This window comes from Centruroides sculpturatus, unplaced genomic scaffold (assembly GCF_000671375.1).
Source record: "Centruroides sculpturatus isolate CEXI.00-Female unplaced genomic scaffold, Cexi_2.0 scaffold645, whole genome shotgun sequence".
NCBI classification, from domain to species: Eukaryota; Metazoa; Arthropoda; class Arachnida; order Scorpiones; family Buthidae; genus Centruroides; species Centruroides sculpturatus.
The window spans coordinates 364,922-385,816 of NW_019384838.1; the positions used below are offsets into that span (position 1 = coordinate 364,922).

At 30.3% G+C, this 20,895-nt stretch overlaps 1 long non-coding RNA gene across 1 annotated transcript; it reads left to right on the forward strand.

Moving 5' to 3' along the window:
- The first annotated feature begins 18,684 nt into the window (after window positions 1–18,684).
- Window positions 18,685–19,710, forward strand: LOC111630253. The gene is made up of 4 exons (XR_002757483.1): window positions 18,685–18,777; window positions 19,059–19,142; window positions 19,304–19,339; window positions 19,661–19,710. It is a non-coding gene; the product is annotated as an uncharacterized LOC111630253 (long non-coding RNA).
- Window positions 19,711–20,895: the final 1,185 nt, after the last annotated feature.

Below are 20,895 nucleotides of genomic sequence, written 5' to 3' on the forward strand. Positions count from 1 at the left end.
TGAAAATAAACGGCGTTTGTGGGTGGAGTGCAGTGATGCAAGGACTTCGCTTATTAGAAAACAAAAAGACAGCTTACAAAATTTGGAGATGTATTTTCTAATACTGTTTAACCAGAAAAAGTTCTGGTGAGGTTCCAGATGTTTGATCACCCCGGGCTCTTTACCCCGGAATAGTTATTCGACGAGTCTCGAGGTCCAGTAGTAGGATCCACCAAGTGTACGGCGCACCAAAAAAGCTGTCACGCTTAGGGAAGAATGCTGGTAATTCTTTTTCGTCTAGCACGCGTGAAACTTTGGCGGGAGAAGCCTCCCTGTCCTCGGATTTCGGGCTTTCTAAAGGGCATGCATCTTTATTCGGGCATTCCGGTTGGTTCCGGTCTCCTTCTGCTCCTCCCTCGATTAGATTCTTTCTTGTTGCCAAGGTTCCTTACTTTTTGCTATTCGGAACCGAATTCGAGATGACGGTGAGATCAATGCCAATGTTTTAATGCCATTCCGGATTCCGACACCGGCCGGAGATGTTTACTGAATTTTCTGTTCGTAACTCAAGCATATTCCCCCAGCATTAATATCTCAAACTGCATTCCTTTGACATTTGGTTTTAAATAAAACTCCTTTTGTTGTTTCTAACAACAAAAGGAGTTTTATAAAAATCTGTTTTCTGTTTTGTTGTTTCTAACAACAAAAGGAGTTTTATTTGATAACGCCTTGCTGCAAATTTTTGATTATAGAGCATGCAACGAAGGATGACATAAGGGACCTAAGATTTTCAGAAAATTTTTTCGTGAGGCCAAAGTATCTGAAAATTACCTCATGAAGTGGGTTCAGTTTACTACTGTTATTAGAATATGTCCATGTGATATACAACCATCAGGTGCATTTTCCTTACTGCACACCAGGAAATTCTAAATCGCTTTAAGGGCCTTCAGAACATACATCTACCGTAAGTACTGTACACATAGTAGACCGATTCCAATAAAAATTTCAAGAAGGATCTAATGTCCATGTGCAAGTTTCTGAGTCCAGAAAACAGATTTTTATAAATCTCTAAAATCTGAAGACGAACATAATGACTAAATTCAAATAAAGCAGAATTTCCATTTGACATTCCGCGCTTTCATTAAAGATATTTTCATGTTTGATAGCGAGAGCCAAACATGAAAATATCACAAGCGACGTTTTCCCATTAGCATACCGTTTTTGTTAGTGCCCCAAAATATGCAGCTTATAAAACTCTGTGTCACAAATAAGGAAATAGACATCGGTTACAAGAGAAATGCGTACTTTAAGGGCAGAACCTCGCTTTAAAACTAAAATACAGTATATTAAACTCTTAAAACTTCAAATAGAAAAACGTTGCATAAAACATGTGAACGTGCAACTTTTTCATTATACAGAATACATTATTGTCGTTTTCTAAAGTACAGGTAACCCCCGTATAACACGGTAGTTACGTTCCAAAAAATTACCGTGTTATGCGAATCCGTGTTATACGAAACAAAGAACTAATACAAAAAGGAGGGTTAGGTTCCAAAAATTTAAAAACATGCTAGTATATTTTCATAATTAAGATAAATATCTTCATTAAAATTTTTAAAGTGATACATATTAATATAAATTAAACAATGTTTTCTTCGTCATCACTAAAAACACTATTAATTAACCGAGAGCGTTTTCTTTTTGGCAAGTTATCCTTATCCTCTGAGCATTTTTCTGCATTATCTTCAGATCCATGCTTTACCTTTTGCAAAATGTATGTAATTTTAGATTGCTTGCTTCTAGTTAAAAGGTCTTTATAAATTTCCTTATATGGTGCTAAGCACTTATGAAAAATAAAGCAAGTATGGAATAAGGGAAAAACATTCGGCAACATCAGAAGCAGAAGCGTCGCGATCTGGCAACATTGAAACAAGTTTCGAGAAGGACCACGTGTATCGACAGAAGGCGAGAAAAAATTTACATACTTAAGTACTAATAGTTTACGAAAATAATAATTTTCGTGAACTATTATTACTTAAGTATGTGAAAATTTATTACAATTCCTGTTGTACGAGGGTTTTACCCAATTCTCGAACCGTGTCAGAGTAAATCCGTGCTGTAAAAGTACCGTGTTATACGGGGGATGGTACCAATTCTCGAACCGTGTTAGAGTGAATCCGTGCTATAGAAGTGCCGTGTTATACGGGGGTTACATGTATTTAGTGATAAAAATGATCCAATTTTTGCAGCAATGTCATTCTACACCTTTAACTGAAATTAGTCATTGTTTCAACTGATCCATTTCAATTTAGGGGTTTTACAGTTTTTCGCATTTTTTTCTGGAAATACAGGTAACCCCCGTATAACACGGCACTTCTATAGCACGGATTCACTCTAACATGGTTAGAGAATTGTGAACATCCCCCGTATAACACGGTGGTTTTATAGCATGGGTTCACTCTAACACGGTTCGGGAATTGGGTAAAACCCTCGTACAACATAAAACGTAATAAAGGGTGCGTTCTTTTATACTTCTGCGTTACTCCGCGAGAGCATTCTATTTGTTTTCGTGGCTACTTTGAATGCTCTTTCAACAAATAATTCATTTAATGGTTAAATTTTACAATTGGGACCCTTCTTTTGCCTCTAAAAGCTCGTTTTAGAATTATAGATTCCTCCATCGCGATACTGTCGATAGTGCGGGCGCCGCCATCTTTCTTTCACCGTTGTTCCTAAATGCCTACGAACAGCAGCGCATTCCCGTTGCAGAGCGACCGCTATTAACGAACGCACCCAAAAACTGTTACCAGTTGATGATGCTCATGCTGAGATCATCATACAGGATGAATAATCCTCTGGTAAAATATTTACTTAAATAATAACTCTTTTACCTATGAAAAAAATGAATAATAAATTCGATTTAAATAAGGATTTAATTAATAGCATGTTTTTTAATTTTTGGAACCTAACCCCCCTTTTCGCACTAGTTCTTTGTTTCTGTTGAAACTGGATGATTAAATCTGCAACAGACACTGTTATAACTAACAATAAACTTTAATTTACACAAAAGAAGGAACACTACAACTTCACACACTTGAAGAGAACGAAAAAGGCGGGAAAAAAAGACAAAGAAGTAGAGGGAGCTCACAACAAAACGATCGGTGTTGCCACCTATAGACAGATCATGAAAATGTAGAAAATTTATTTTTCCAACAGTTTCGTATAACACGGATTCGCATAACACGGCAATTTTTTGAACGTAACTCCCGTGTTATACGGGGATTACCTGTACTACTTTGGCGCTTTCAACGTTATTCGATGCGAATCTTTAATTGTGGATAAAATTGTCGGCAAAAAATATGGAAAAGCGTGTCATCACTCTTATCTAGGACTTTGTTCAAGCCAGCTTGCTGGCGGCATCTTACGATGCGTTTTATTATTAATTAGAGTAAGTAACAGAGTGTCATTCTTTACGACATATTGGATGTTTTGACGCCATTTTTGTTTTACGTTTCCGGCTTCGGGTTATGAATTATGCAAAGAATTCTTACTACTTTGTGCAAAATGTTAATACAGTCGACCCCTCTATAACACGGTAGATACGTTTCGAGTTTTACGAATCCAGCTTCTAGGAGTCCAGCCCGACACGTGTGCAGTTTACGGACTACGGCTGTTTGAAAGGTTTCTTCCATAAAATTAATCGATTCTAGACTAATTCGACTCAACATTTCCAAAATACGTATAATTTTTTGGGAATAATCCATATAAACTATGCTATAAACAAAAAATTGTAGGATTACTTACCGAGTGTGCACCGTTCGACGACGCCATTGCTTAAGCTTGTTTTCGTCGCGCAGATTGCCATCGAATGGCGCTCGCGTGCTTCCTGATAAATTATTTATTTTTGCGAAAAATTCGCTGAACTTTGGAGACATCGTTAATATAAATATAATTTTTATGGACGTTAAATAATAAATTGTTTTTAGTAGGTTCGCTGCTCGTTTAAACTCAACGGTTTGTGCAATCCTGTCGCGACACGAGTCGGCGATGACGTTTTACCGAATTATAAGAGTTTTTTTAGTATGTTTGTACGAATACTGTCGCATTTTTTTCGCCGTGATATAGGAATCCGAACTATAGGAACCCGTGTTATAGGGGGGGTCGACTGTATCTAGATAACTATCTCAAAGTTGAGATGTCTGTTGCTTTATAGAACCCTAGCGGCGAAAATTGTAACTATATTTGAAAAACTGTTCCTAGTTTTCCCGTGTCGAGATAGATCGACAAAATTTTTTAGGTATGTTTATCTGTAATATTTTCGTTTCCAAAGTAGTCTAAAATAGAACACTTTAATTATAGACACTCTGTATTTTAATAATGAGATAAACTGATTTCTATAAAAGTTTATTACCTCCATGATCAACTAATAGGTAGGGTAAATAAAATTAAGGTGACATTAAGGTTAAATGTGGACGACAGGCTCAACGAATCAACTATTTTAATTGTTAAAGTAAAAAAAAGGCACGTTTTCTAATGACTTGTAACTGGCTATAATCGGTCTTGGTGTCGTTATTTAATCGGTGTCTCTCACCGAATATTGGCAGTTTAATTTCCGACGTTAAATCTAATGAGGTGTGAATATTTTGAAAGTATTTACTTAAAAATCTTATTAATATTATTCATCGTAAGCCTACATAGTCGCCAACTACCATGCGTACTAACGTTTAACAAAAGTATGTATACGCTACTTTTCAAACTTGTTCCATGTTTTATAATGATAACCCGAGCATCGCCGGTACATTAGCTATTACTTTGATATTTGTATTAAGTATAACATATAAATGATACAAAAAATATTTTTTAAAGCTTATATAATCTTTCTTTACTCACAATAAAAATCGCAAATAATTATAATCAAATTTTAATTGAATATTAAAATATATGCACAAGCCATGATTATAACAAAACAGGCATGAAGATTCATACAAATTCCAATCCATTTCTGAAGAGTTCAAAACAGTCTATTAATAATATCACGAATAAATTGGAAAAAAATTGTTCACAACTAATACACAAAAGCCTGAAAGAAATGATTTCCTGCTTATTCGAAAGTCCATTTGAGAAACAACTTTCGAAATCTCAGTAAGAATTTCAAATCTGAAATTGTTTCGCTTCACTATTGCCGAAACCTTTGTGAGGAGAGGGATGAAAAATAAACTCAAATATTAGGAATTCTGTAAAGTAAAATTAAATTTAAACAACATACAGTCTATCAAAATTGTACTTATCCGAAAAGACGATTCCACAAACATACGAATATGTTACTTTCATCATCTATACCAGGGTCCATTTTTGATTTCTTGCAGCCTCCAAAGCAGAAACAAGAACATTTTCACTCTTTCTTCCGCAATTTCTTTAATTCTGTAGATGTTCTTCCGATAAAATGATCCCGTTGGAGTTTATTGCGGTCGAACTCGATTTCCTCTTAGCTCATAAGCCAATCTCAGTCTAAATATCTTAGACTGATACCAATGGAGATTCGGCTTCACCCATCTTAAAAGTAAACTTACACTAAGGAACAAATATAGTCTAGATACAATCGGCTGTTTGGAAGTCGATAGCGTCGATGCTCCTGTAGTTGTTTATTGTATAGGCGGTTCGGGGCAGGGTTGTTACACGGTTCATGAGACTCCGTTGGTCGACGTTGGCGACGGCATGGCTTCGGTATCGGCACCAAGACGAAAAAGATTCGTCCCCAGTTTGTTGGCACAGCGCTTCCGATATTCACACCTTTTGTCTTGATTCGCCGAATGTGTCTTGCCGAGTCCTCCGTGTCCTCGACGATCGGGGACTACATCAATCTCCGTTCTTCGATTTGTTTATTCTGATTGACTCCATGTCTCTTTTTCCCGCTTCCCGATTGTTCCCTCGACTGTCTCTAAGCGAAAGACGCCTCCTGTTCGAGTCACGAGAAAAATCCGCTTCGAAGAATCTACTTGACACCATCCGTTAACTCTGGTTGGAAGTGTTGATGAAACTTTGGAACTTGCGCTCATATTTTTCCCCCTATTGTTGTCTAGTCTGTGGCGTTTTTGAAATTTAACGACCCGTCGCGATGTCCCTTTTCATCATTAACCTTTCCTCTTTTCAAAATTTCTATGTTCTAATTATTTGTATACGAGCGTCTTGTCAAAGGTTCATCTCTACTGTAGGACGTTCGTTTACAATTATTAATTAATCATTTATAATTATTGCGTTCGGTTTACATCAATAGCGTTTTTTTTCCTCTCATCGCGGCTTCATATGACTAGCACAACTAATCTGATCTTTGATCGGTTTTTAACAATGAACGATTTTGCTAGTTTCGTTTTACCAAATTACTATAATAAATGTTTAATTTCAACCCATTTTTTGGAACCTCACAATGCTGTGTGGGACAATCTCGCTGCTCCACCTTCTGTACTTTATTTTCTTTGCATGCAGGTCTTCGTCCGAAGATCCTACTCCAAAAACATTTTTTCTCTTCATTCAGTTTTCTACTCTAAAATCGCAAAACTGATTAGAACATCACGAATGCATATATGTAACAATTTAGAACAAAAACTATTGCCGACATTCGCTAAATAATAAATTATCAATTGTGGCAAAAAAGATAAATATTTGGTTTAGAAATTGCTTTTTCCATCCTGTTTGAGCGTATAGAATAAATTTTCAGGAGAATTTTCAAAATTATCAACTGAAAACTTTATAGTTTTAGGAAAACAAAATTTCACGTTTCAACTTATTCATTTAAGCGAATTAATTTACATAATAAAATTTTATCATAAAATGTAAAATTAAAAGAAAAAAATACGAGTCTAGAACTGTATAAAAATGATAAACTGGCTGTCTACAATGAATTGATCGACTGTGAAAATTCAGTTAATTCAATTTAAATAAATGATTTGAAAGAATAACTAATATTTTCGATACATTTATCAGGATATTATTAAATATTAACAAAATTATTTTTTAAGATAGGCTATATGCTGTTAACATGTATTAGTTTCTAGATAATATATTATTAAAATGTCATTTAAACTTTTTATATTAGCATTAAGAAACTAGTTTTCAGGAAGTATATGTGAGTGGAATAATAGTTTTCAGGTGGAATAGCTGAAATCTCTGTTCGCTGTGTTATGAAACGTTTAATTTTAGATGTAAATTTACGTTTAATGGAATTTACGCATGTTAACATTCCATCGTCTAATAGTTAATTCTATTTTAATTTTTTGTTTGAGCTTGAGATAGATAAAACCACAGACTGGATAATTTTTATCTAGCTAATGTACAGTCACGGTGGTGCTCAGGTTATCTCAAGAAAACATCAAATAGGTTCGAAAATTACGCGTGGTGTTGTTAAACGTTGATACACATGTTAATTGGTGACTATTCGTATCGAATAATTTTTTCTGTCAAAGTGTCATGAATTTCGCCTTTTTCTTTTAATCCTCTCTTAATTAAAAATTATGCTCTAATTATATGTCTTTGTGTAGATTTGTTCCTTCATATTTTACAGAAATTTCCGCGAAGGTTGAAAAATTTTTTTCAAACGGTAAGGAATATAATTTTATGGAATTTGCTAAATAAATTATATTATATTAGCAATTTGTATGTTTTTATAACTATTTTTATGGCTAAATTTGTTTTTATTTTTTAATTAGAAATTAAATAGGACATATTTTGCATAGAATTATAGTTTGTTCTGTGCAAAAGGAATTTTTTAGATGTGAAATACAGTACTTTCTACACTTTTTCAAATTTCACTTCAACGGNTTTTAATTATATTTTTAATTTATTTAATTTAAAATATAACTTGAAAATTTCAAAATATTTTTAAAAAATCAATTAAAATTTACGAACAAAAATCATTGTGGCATCATCACAAGGCTGGACTGCAATTTTTAATTATATTTTTAATTTATTTAATTTAAAATATATACTCGCCACTTCAAATTAGTAGCTTGCCCCTGTACATCATACTTTTCCTTTAACCATAGAGTCGTGCCGGTCTTCTATTAACTGCTTTCAGGGAAAGTTTTGAATTGAAATAACGTGACTTTCAGTTTGCATTGGGAAGTTTTTGTATAGTTAATAGTGGCCTCCTGTTCTTATTCTTTCCATACTTAATCTCATCTTTCATGTACCTAACTCCGTTCTCGAGATTAAGAAAGGACAGACAACGGACGACAGTGGGAATTTATAGATCTAGTTATTGAAATTGCAGCTTAACAAAGAACTTGTGTTCCCTTCTCAGTTACTTGGTTTCGATGACAAAATTTTAAATTATTTTCCGAATTCAGTTTGTCATACTCTACGAAGAGCATTATACTTGAGCGTGATTTTACTTATTTGTCTACAAGTAAAATTTAATTTTCCTCATTATCCAGTTTAAGTTTCGTTCAAAATCATCTTTTGGTTCCGAGTTCGATAGGTTTTCAGCTTAAGGTGAAATTTAACATTTAAAAAAATTCGAAGAATTTTTTTTCATTTAGGCAGGTTTCTATTTTATTCAGGGACCGTTTCAAATAGTTTTACTATATTATTATTATTATGGTAAATAATAATGATAAAGTATATTAAATAATATAAATACCGCATTATAAAATAGCTTTATCATGCGTTACAACTTATTGATTTACGTAAAATTTTACTCATTTTAAAAATATTTGCAAAAAAAATTCTTCATGACTTTTAATTTTTTTAATGTACATTATCTTTATCCTTTTTTATTTGTTTTTATTTTATTGTCCCGGGGTTTGTTGTTACGCGGGGGTGGAAGTCTCTTTGTCTTACTTAGACTTTTCCAATTGTAATTAAGATAAATAAATATACACTATATATATATATAGGCCTATATATAAGCAGTTTGTATCTTTTATCGCTTTTTTTTAGTTGTGTAACGTTTAGGATTTATAACATTTGCTCTAGACGTTTGTCTTGTCTGTTATCTTCCTGTAAGTCGCGCCACGTAACATACGGAATAATATTCAATTCCAAAAATAAAAACTCAAAATTTGCTAATTTTACAAAATTTTGTAGGTTATTCAAATACTTTATTTACTATGACAAATATTTATATTTAAAATTTAATAGTGAATTATTCAATAGGATAAGAAAAAAAGTAAAATAAACATCTNTAGAAAAATTTATTTTATTTATTTTTGACATGTAGGCCTATAAAGTAATAAATGTTGTTTGGTGATACTTGCAGAATTTTAAGTTTTCAATGACCATAAATATTTTGACTTTGACCTTTGACTAAGTTCTCCCTATTTGCTAATCGCAAACTACACCAGTATAATAAGTCGTATTAATAAACAAGATCTAAGTAGACAGGATATTAACAGAAAATTAAAGAGTAAGGTCATAGAGATAAAAAGAATTTTATTGTATATTTTGCTCTAGATCAGTTGGTAAATAAATAAATACATACATACATACAGTACATACATTATTATTATTATTATATAAGATAAGTCGAAAAAAGATGCCACTATAGGATAGACTGGAGAAATGATGAACATTGACTTAATGCCGAACAGGGCGTTTTGAATTTACCTCATAGTCGAATATAATCTTACCAGTGATATCATTTAGTACTATATTAAACAATATGCTAAGCATGTGACGTTTTGGCACCATTCAGAATTTAACTGTCGCGGTGAATCCAAATTTTGTGCTTTTTAATATGTTGTGTCCGTTTTGTCGAGTAAGTGCTTGCTATTCATTTTTGCAATTGAAACAATTAAAGGCGAATATGAGTTAATCACGAAACATTTGCCATGATTATTGTTAAGTATTTCCTATAAATAACAAACTATTGGACCCATTCTGAATGCAGGAGATGGGATTACTTCAATAGCAAAGCCTACATTTGTGAATGTTGCACAAATACATTAACATTAGTTTTGTGTATGTGTGTTTTTTTAAATTTTTTGCATGAGTTTTTATAATATTACTACTAGAAGCAACATTTTAAATAACACTTAAATTGAAAATACAATCAATCAATCTCTTCAAAGTCAACATTTTAAATGGCCTTCTTGTAACCTGTGCTCAAGGAAGTCTAAACTTAAATTCTAAACACATTGTTTCAATAAATAGAGTATACAAATTAAATATTGATGTACTGTATACATGATAGTAGGCATATTATTTACTTTTATGATTTAAAAGTCTGGTTTGATGACTAGTTTTATTATTATTTTTCTTTTATCGGCGTATTAACTTATAGTCATACAGGTAAAATAAACTGCAATGGGTTCATATGAAACACCTAAAGAACTAACAGGGAATTATATCGAATCAGCACACCAATACTTAAATAATACTGAGAGGGCTATTATTTTTGTTAAATATACAGTATTTCGTATAAGTGATGCTCTTGGACAACATATTCTTTGTCGTTATATTATTGCCAACAGTAAATTCTCACTTAATCACTCATTGCGCGCTTAAATGCCCATGGGAGATTAAGTGAAACGGTTTTTCTTTTCGTACCATAGTACCACAAAGCCTAAATGCCTAAATTCCACTATACAATCTCGACAACACGAATTCATATAGACTGTTGCTAGGTATCATTATCGCCATTTTGTATAAAATCTTACATACAAATATGGAGCTTTCAAAAACTTCTAAGTATGATAGAAAATATCTCTAAAAAAGCTTCTAAATTGTTACGAGTTCCAAAAAGAAATATGTAAAAACCCTAAATTATACCAGTAACCATGACTATGTCAAAAAATTTATTTAAATAATGACCTTGTTGTTTTTAATAATTGACATATCAATGTTAAAGTCATCAGTTTGGCGTCCTTTGCTGATTTATCTTGCCTTTCATTTTCAAGGAACATAACTTAGCAGCTTTTGTTTCTTAATTTCAATTCATATCTTTCAAAATGGATCTTTTTCTTCCTTAACTTATGTATAAATTCTCTAAATTTGGAAAAAAAAAACCCTCCAAACCTGACATTCTTGATTACAATCTGTTTCCTTTTTTCATTTTAATCAATGGCAACTAAATCAATGGCAATCAAGTAAAATTACACCAGAGTTTTACATACAGCAATAATTACCTTTAGAAACAAACCTCTAAGAATACCCCTAAACATGACTCATTTCCAAATTCACCTCTAGACAAGAAAATAACTTCAAAAAGTTGGCAGTGAAACCTCTAAATCTGAAGGTAAAACGTTCGAAACAATAACTCTGCCTAGCAACTGCTCATTTAGAACGACGAACAACAGCCAATAGAAAATGTTTTATTTAAAAATTATGGCGGATTGCGACGAAAACGTATTGAGCTGGTAAAAAAAAGGTCTATTTTTATACGATTAGTCGTATAGATAATTTCGTGATAAAATTAAATAATCCTCTCCTAATCGTTCGTGAGTGATTAGGTAAGGGTTTAAGCCTACGAAAACTACATTCAGACCACGTTGTTTTTCAAAAATGCAGAGTGTAGCATTTCCGATTAAAACAATAAAATAGTTCTACAAAGAAACAGCTGTAAAAATAGCTAGCCATTCATAATTTGGTTTGTATGAGGGGCATTGACGCTATTAACTTTTCATGGTTAAAGGTCCAGGAAGTGGAGAGATAGTGGGGAGTCGTATGTCATATCTCGAGAGGGCTAAGATTTAATGAAGATTTTATTCGTTATTAACAGATATGGATCTTCATAAAACCCATCCCTACCATCAAAATTTAGGTTTTTGCCATTTCATAGTAATTAAAAAATATAAAAAGTTTTTATAAAAAGATCTGATAACAGATTGCGCCACACAAAATTTTATTTATTTTCCTTAATAATATAAATTTTTTAAAAATAAAAACTCATAGCAACCGGGAAAGATATGCAACTAGTTTCTGGATTTTTTAATTATTAGGCTGCAATTTGAAAAAAACTATATTTCTACAAATTTCCACTGGCGTCTGTCTGTCTGTCTCTGTCCTTCCTTAATCTCGTGAACGGAGTTAGATAGATGAAAACCGAGACCAGATATGGAAAGTTTAGGGGCATGAGTTCCCGATTAATTATATACGAACTTTCAGTTTGCACCAGAAATCACATTATTTCAATTCAAAAATTTTCCCTTGAAAGAAGTTAGATGTCTGCACGACGCTATTGCTAACAGGAAAAGTATGGTGTACAGGGGCAAGACATTACTAATTTGAAATCGAAAACATACATTTTAAATCAAATAAATTAAAAATATGATTAAAAATTGCAGCCCAGCGTTGTGACGATGCCACAATAAATAATTGCTCGTTATTAAAAATAAATTTCTTATGCCGCTTGTTAATTTAAGTAATTAGCTGTATTACGTTAAAATTGTCTAAACCTGTTTACCATATGTGCAAAAAGAGCAATTACCTGAGCCCCCACTTACAGGGAACCATTGAAACCATTCTTTGAAACCATTGAAACCATGAAACCATTCTTTTATGAAACAATATTTTCTTCAAAAAATTTCTCCCGAATAAAACTGTCCGAAGTCAACACTATACATGGAGTCCCTTAATTTAAATTTGCCTGGGCCCCATAAAGTTATAAGATGCGACTCTGAACCTACAATCACATAATCTACAATGCTTCGTTGTATGAATTTCTATCTCGATTGAATTTCTCTCTTCCTTTTGGAATTCATATTTTTCTCTTTTCGTTCTTCCAATAGAATTTCAAATAAGTTTACCATACCTGATGCACATTATAATACAATAAACGAGTTACAAGACGGCATACTTAAATAATGCACGAAAGCATGAAATAACGTTAAACCTAAATACAAGTAACAATGACCTTTATCTAGCATTTAATCAGAAAATGGCACCTTGTTATCACGTGACACTTTCTAGACCAATTATAGATAGCAATTGTCGGCAAAGGCGATGGAAAACTTGTCGGTAATTTTATATCTAGGAATGTATTCAAGTCATCTTGCTGGCGCCATCTTACGATGAGTTTTATTATAAATCGGAATAAATAATAAATAGCTTATTCGTTACCACATGTATTTTTTATGCCATTTTTGGTTTTCCGTTTTCGGCTACGGGTTATAAATTATCCAAAAAAAAAACTCATTACTTTGTGAAAGGTATAAAACATCTAGATAACTATCCGCAAATTAATATAAAATACCATTTCTAATAAAGGATGTGGCACTCGTGTATTTCTGATAGGTGATATTAGCTCCTTTCGTAACAATATTTGCACCCCCATATTATATATATTGTAAATTATATGATCTTTTGGAATTATGTTATTAATTATTACCGATTTAATTTATAAAAAAAAATTTTCNTTCTTATAACAAATTTTAACAAATAAAAGTAGTTAACTTACAACAAAAGCGATCTACATAATAAGGCGAGCAGTCTTTAGAACCTAAGACACAATATAATTCTGACCAGCATAGAAGAAATATATTTAATATAATGGCCAAATAATTCATTTCAATATGAAAGTTCTATATTCTACGAAACACAACTTTATACGTTTACACTAGAAATTTGATTTCTTAATATTCTCTTTCCCTATTTATATATAATAGAAAGTAGGTTAATTAGATGAAAATATTCATTATTAATGATATCGTTATTATTTACTGTAAGTATAATTTCTATTATTGGAAGGCCTATGAGATGAATAACGTTATATAAATTAAACAGGAAAAAATATAATTTTCTTATTTTTTATATTAATTTAAGATTTATATTATATGATTTTAAGATATTGTTCAAAATTATTGTTCATTAACAATGAATAGTTCTCTAAATATTTATCTTTAATAAAGTTTTAAATGAATTTTTAAGGTTATTAATTTTGTTTTATTTATTTCTGATACAGTATCTTACAAACTATTAAATATCGATTCTTCAAACTATTCGATCCACCCTCTGAAAATTCTAATAGACTAATATTAACAAACAATTATTTATTGTGGCATCATCACAAGGCTGGACTGCAATTTTTAATTATATTTTTAATTTATTTAATTTAAAATATATACTCGCCACTTCAAATTAGTAGCTTGCCCCTGTACATCATACTTTTCCTTTAACCATAGAGTCGTGCCGGTCTTCTATTAACTGCTTTCAGGGAAAGTTTTGAATTGAAATAACGTGACTTTCAGTTTGCATTGGGAAGTTTTTGTATAGTTAATAGTGGCCTCCTGTTCTTATTCTTTCCATACTTAATCTCATCTTTCATGTACCTAACTCCGTTCTCGAGATTAAGAAAGGACAGACAACGGACGACAGTGGGAATTTATAGATCTAGTTATTGAAATTGCAGCTTAACAAAGAACTTGTGTTCCCTTCTCAGTTACTTGGTTTCGATGACAAAATTTTAAATTATTTTCCGAATTCAGTTTGTCATACTCTACGAAGAGCATTATACTTGAGCGTGATTTTACTTATTTGTCTACAAGTAAAATTTAATTTTCCTCATTATCCAGTTTAAGTTTCGTTCAAAATCATCTTTTGGTTCCGAGTTCGATAGGTTTTCAGCTTAAGGTGAAATTTAACATTTAAAAAAATTCGAAGAATTTTTTTTCATTTAGGCAGGTTTCTATTTTATTCAGGGACCGTTTCAAATAGTTTTACTATATTATTATTATTATTATGGTAAATAATAATGATAAAGTATATTAAATAATATAAATACCGCATTATAAAATAGCTTTATCATGCGTTACAACTTATTGATTTACGTAAAATTTTACTCATTTTAAAAATATTTGCAAAAAAAATTCTTCATGACTTTTAATTTTTTTAATGTACATTATCTTTATCCTTTTTTATTTGTTTTTATTTTATTGTCCCGGGGTTTGTTGTTACGCGGGGGTGGAAGTCTCTTTGTCTTACTTAGACTTTTCCAATTGTAATTAAGATAAATAAATATACACTATATATATATATAGGCCTATATATAAGCAGTTTGTATCTTTTATCGCTTTTTTTTAGTTGTGTAACGTTTAGGATTTATAACATTTGCTCTAGACGTTTGTCTTGTCTGTTATCTTCCTGTAAGTCGCGCCACGTAACATACGGAATAATATTCAATTCCAAAAATAAAAACTCAAAATTTGCTAATTTTACAAAATTTTGTAGGTTATTCAAATACTTTATTTACTATGACAAATATTTATATTTAAAATTTAATAGTGAATTATTCAATAGGATAAGAAAAAAAGTAAAATAAACATCTTTTTATTGTTAACTGTTTTAAGACGTAATTCGTTACCTCGGAATCGGTGCCGATTGAGTATTTTAGTTCGGAGACTGTATTTTATATTTTAACTTTTTAAAAATTTTCAGAAATATACTTACTTTTTATTCATTTTAAATATTTATATGTATTATTACTGTATACATATATTATTTTAAAGCTTAATACTTGTCTGATATCAAAACGTAATAATTTTAACTTACATTAAATTAAAGGGCATTAATTCTTTAATCCAACATAACAAATTTAAATGCAATTACAAAATAAATCTTTCATGCATTTGTCCATACACCACATCGCATCTATATTTGTTCTTTTGTTACCTCCACTTTAGAATTTTTATCTCTAAATACAATCTCAATTTATGATCTAAAGTTTACAGAATGTAATATATTCCTGCAGAATACAAAGAACGTGAATTTTAGACGTAAGCAAATTCCAAATATTGAATGAATAATCTATTCTCCGCAAAATGACAAATCAACACAAATATCATTATTTAAATCGAAGACCATTCGAATATTTGTTCATAGTCCTTCTATATTGTATATTTGGTTTCTTACAATATAGTAATTCTGACCATATTATTTAAAAATACATTCTTTAATGTTATTGAAACAAATTAATCATAGGCGAAACGACTTTAGTTCGGACCATGTTTCGAAACTGTAATGTCCTTCCTTCTCCCCAGCCGTAAAGGATGGGATCAGCAGCTTCAAAAACCTCCGAAGCCCACGACTAAAAACAGATTTATCCATGATCACGGATAATTCTCATCATTCAGGGATGGATCATGGGTCGTAGGCTTTTGCTTCACACATTCAGGCTCCTGCAAACTGGATCCCCATGTTGTATAACCAATTTACATCATTGTAGAACCGCCACCGAAATATAACTTAATTATATATTCGATTTGCGCGATATTTAATTATGTCATCCATCAAATTCGTCTACGTCGTTTAGTATCTGATGCGACAGAGTGCGACGCTTACGTACAAACACACACAAACGTACTTACATTAGTACGTTTGTACAAGTAGTATGCGTTTGATACATTCTGAAGTACAAAAATTAATTAGTATATATAACACATTTTTTCAAAAAAAAATTTTATAAAAAAAAATTTTTTTTTGAAAAAATGTGTTATATATACTAATTAATTTTTGTACTTCAGAATGTATCAAACGCATACTACTTGTACATTAGTACGTTACATTGTGTAAGTACGTACTTACAGACGTACGTACTTACACACAAACGATATTTTGAAGCCAAGATATCGTTCGCATGCGCCTGCACTATGTGAAATTGCAATGCAATGCGCCACGCGATATGAGAGAAGATAGCAGACAAGTACCGGTTTAATTTATGAGTTTATTGCATTAAAAGTTTATTTTTGTAAACCTGTTACTTGGTGTTTTATTTGCTCAAATACAAATATTACCCAGGGGTATTTAACTACTTTCAGTGAATATTAATTAATATTTTGTGATTTCAAATTTGAAAATCTCCAGAAATATTACAGGTAAAACTTTTATCAAAATTTTAAACATTTAATAAAAAATATTATAACTTGAATAACTTAAAATCAAAATAACGACATATGAATTAAACGAAATTACCAAATGTTCATATTGTAAATCTTTTCAAAGTTGATTTATAAAAGTATATTGTTAAACGTTATTTATCGTGCTATAACAAGGCTAATTTAATAAGATAAAAAGCAATATGACATAGTGGTCTGAAGAGGTAGAATAAATTTACTTTTATATAATGTGTTTAAATAAATGACTAATCCATTTTTTTGTTCGAATATAAGAAATGGAAGAACATTCGGTTTTTCTCCCGTTTCGCTTTAAGTATTGTAAAAAGAGCTATCGAATGTTGTAATTTCATAATAATTCGAAAGGATAAAAAAGTTTTTATCAACTATTTATCAGCTTTGCAAATCTTTAAATCATTACAATTCATTCTTAAATTTTCCTCCAGGAAAATATCGGTATTGAATTCGTTTGGAATTCTAAAAACAAAACCAATCATTATTTATTACTTTATACCTACCACAAATAAATAATACGAGTCGTGACATTTATTATAAAACGAAGTTAGTAAGGTTTAAAAGGTTTAAATGAATATTTAAGATTATTAACTTCGTTTTATAATGAACGAAGTTAATAATCTTAAAAATTTATTTAAACCTTTATTCAAAAGAAATATTGAAATTGTAAAAACGAAAAGAATCGTTTGCTGTTAATAGACAATAATTTTGAACAATATCTTAAAACCATATCGGTATAATATAAATTTTAACGAATATAAAAAATAAACCAGCAACTAGTTACTCAACTTTCCCGGCAACATTTAAAATATCTGTTATCATATTTTATTAAAAACACTTGTTATATTTTTAACTGTTACAAAATGTCAAAAAGATTAACTTTAAGGGTAGGAATGAGTTTTATAGAAAATTGTAAATGGTATTAACGAATAAAATCATCATCAAGTCCGACCCTACTGGAAATACACACGACCCCCATTATCTGCTTATCCTCTCGAACTTTAACCACCAAAATTTAATAGCATCAATCCCACTAATAAACAAACCTCCCTGAAAAATTTCAGAAATTTGCGACAAAAAGCACAAGAGTCATTAAACTTGAAAGAAGGTGAACAAAATCGTGCATCCCCCACACACACTCACTAACATTCATACATACAGAGGTTATTCCAATATGTTTTTGCATTTCTCGACGTTTCAAGGTGTCCTAAGTCCAAAAATATAAAAGTCTTGAGGGATTATTTTTTACCGATCGCCATACTTTCCCTTTGTTATATATAACAGCCAGGAAAATAATAAGAAATGTATTTTTTTTTTTTAATTTACATTAACATTATTTAATATATAGGCCAATCTTTGGAAAATTATATTTACATTAGTTAACAAAAATATAATTATCAATGAATATTTTATTTTAATTAACCTATTTTCTTTTATATATAGCCTAAGTAAAGGAAGAAAATATTAAGAAATCAAATTTCTAGTGTAATCGTATGAAGTAGTTGTTCGTAGAGAACAAATATTTATATTGAAATGAATTATTTGGTCATTATATTAAATGTATTTCTTCCTTGCTGCTTAGAATTATATTTTGTCTCAGGTTCTCAAGACTGCTCGCCTTTTTTTCTTGATCGTTATTGTGGTAAGTTAACTATTTCAATGCGTTCAAATTCATTTTAAGAAAGATTATATTAACTTTTTATAATGAACATATATTATAATCAATTTTAGCATTAAAGGATAAAGATTCTATAGTGAAATGTGCAAGAAGAAGTAATATTTCCAGGGTAAATAGGTACTATTTTTCTTTACTTTTGTGGAGATTACATTTTGAATAACTGAAAAGTTAATTATTTTTCAGTCGTTTGACGTATTTGAAAATTGTTATGATTCACTTAATTCAGATGGAAAACATTTAACGCTGGATGAGAAAATCGAAAGACTTTGTAAACTCGATCACGAAGTAAATAATTTTTCTTATAAAATAATAAAATCTATAACAAATTAGTGCAATACAATATAACGAATAGCAATACATTTCTCTATATATAAGACAAGTAGTATTATAAATACAGTATAGGCTACAGTAAAAACCTGTGAAACCGGAATCGCACGATACCGAAAGTTTTCCGTTTTTGACAGGTTTTACTATACGTATTTACATTTATTATATTTATTGCATTTATTTCAGTTTAATTTTTCATTTATTTTTGTATTTTAATAAAACAAAATATTATATTTTAGGTATATAATGCTGTGAAACAATGTTACCAAACAGCAGCATACATTGCCTTGAAACAAACTAAAACAGTATTTAAAATAACTGAGGTAAAAAACTTCAAAATATTCTATGTTCCAGCAATAAAGTACTAAAATTTGTTTAAAAAAATTATTTTACCAAACTGAATTAATCTAAATATTCTGAATTTCATTTAAACTTTTAAAGTGTTTTATATAAATTTATAAAATTAATTAATGTTATCTTTTAGATTTGCATTTCTCGTGCTGAAATCAAAGAGGGAAAGGTAATTTAATTTATTTTAATTAATACATTTATAACTAAGATTTTTAGATAATTTATTATATTAATAATAATCCTTAGAAAATATATCTATGACGTTTAGATTGGTTTTATTTTGGTGCTTTATTTAGTTTTAAAATTTGTAACTTTTACCGTTTTCATCACGTCTGTTAAATTTAAAATTATAATTCATTAAAATTATTTAATAAAATTGAATTAAGCTAATTAATTTAATTAACAAAAAGTGTGTGTTATTTTAATTTTAAGTTATTAATATGATAAAATTACTTTTTATAACTAAATGTGATTTTTTTTTCTGTTCAAGTATTGTGGCCTTGGAAAGATTTTCCATCATCACCATCATCATTATCCGACACTTTATAAGTGAATTCATTTTATAATTAAAAATCTTGATTTAAATCCAATATACTGTATATGTAATTAATAAATTTTATTTTTCTTACGTAATACGTATTTATAAATTAAATCGATGACTTGAAACAAACTAAATCGGTAATAATTAATAACATGATTTCAAGATATTATGTAATTCCTTACAATACATAACAGGGAAATTCAAACCTGTCGCGATAGGAGCCTTATATTGCCTATTAAAAATTCACGAGAGTCATATCCTTTGTCAGAAATGGTATTTTATATTATATAACTATTTAAAATACTGTACTTATCACTGTTTTTAATAGATATCGTTATTTTATAGTAAGTATCACTGTTTCTTAACAGTACTTTGTAGTTAGGGTATTCTAATTACGAATAAAAATCCACGACAGGCGTTTAGTAAAGAATAAAATTTAGTGTTATGAAAATATATGACTTAATCCTTTGTTATAATTCAAGGTTTCTAGTAAGCTTATAACATGAAAAGGTAAGGTAAAATATTAATTAAACTTCAATTTTTTCGGAAACTTTGATGTAATATTTAATCAGATATTTCAATTTTATACATGTGTAAGCGACTTAACAATTGTCGAAATGTCAAAGTTACTTCATATGTTGATAATATTTCGATTTCGATTCATTAGCATAGATATGATTAAAATCAGAGTCTTAACTCTTCAAAAGTAATTATGTTAAACTAGTTATACTCAACAAAAATTTACTGTATGAAATAAATTACAATGAGTAGAAAAATGTAAAGAAAATAAATTTATACAAATTTTATTGATAAAATTTAAAATTGTGTGCCTTAGTTAATCACGTAGGAAAATATAGAAGTAGAAATGTAATGTAATATATGTTGATGATTTAAATAAACATTAAATGTAATGTAATATATGTTGACGATTCAAATAAACGAAATGTAATTGCGTAGATGCCGAGGTGGCGGGACGAAAAGAGGTTGTAAAAAACAAACGGAGCGAGAGTAGCTCGTAGAAGTGTTTAGTGATCTTAATTAATAAAGAATTATTCGTATCATATAATCTGGCAAGTTAAGTCATTTATAATGCATCATGGCTTCTAAAAAAACAGAAAGGTGATTTCAATTGAAACAAAGCAAGAAATCATCAGGAGTGAAAGTTGACAAAAACTTTCTTGTCG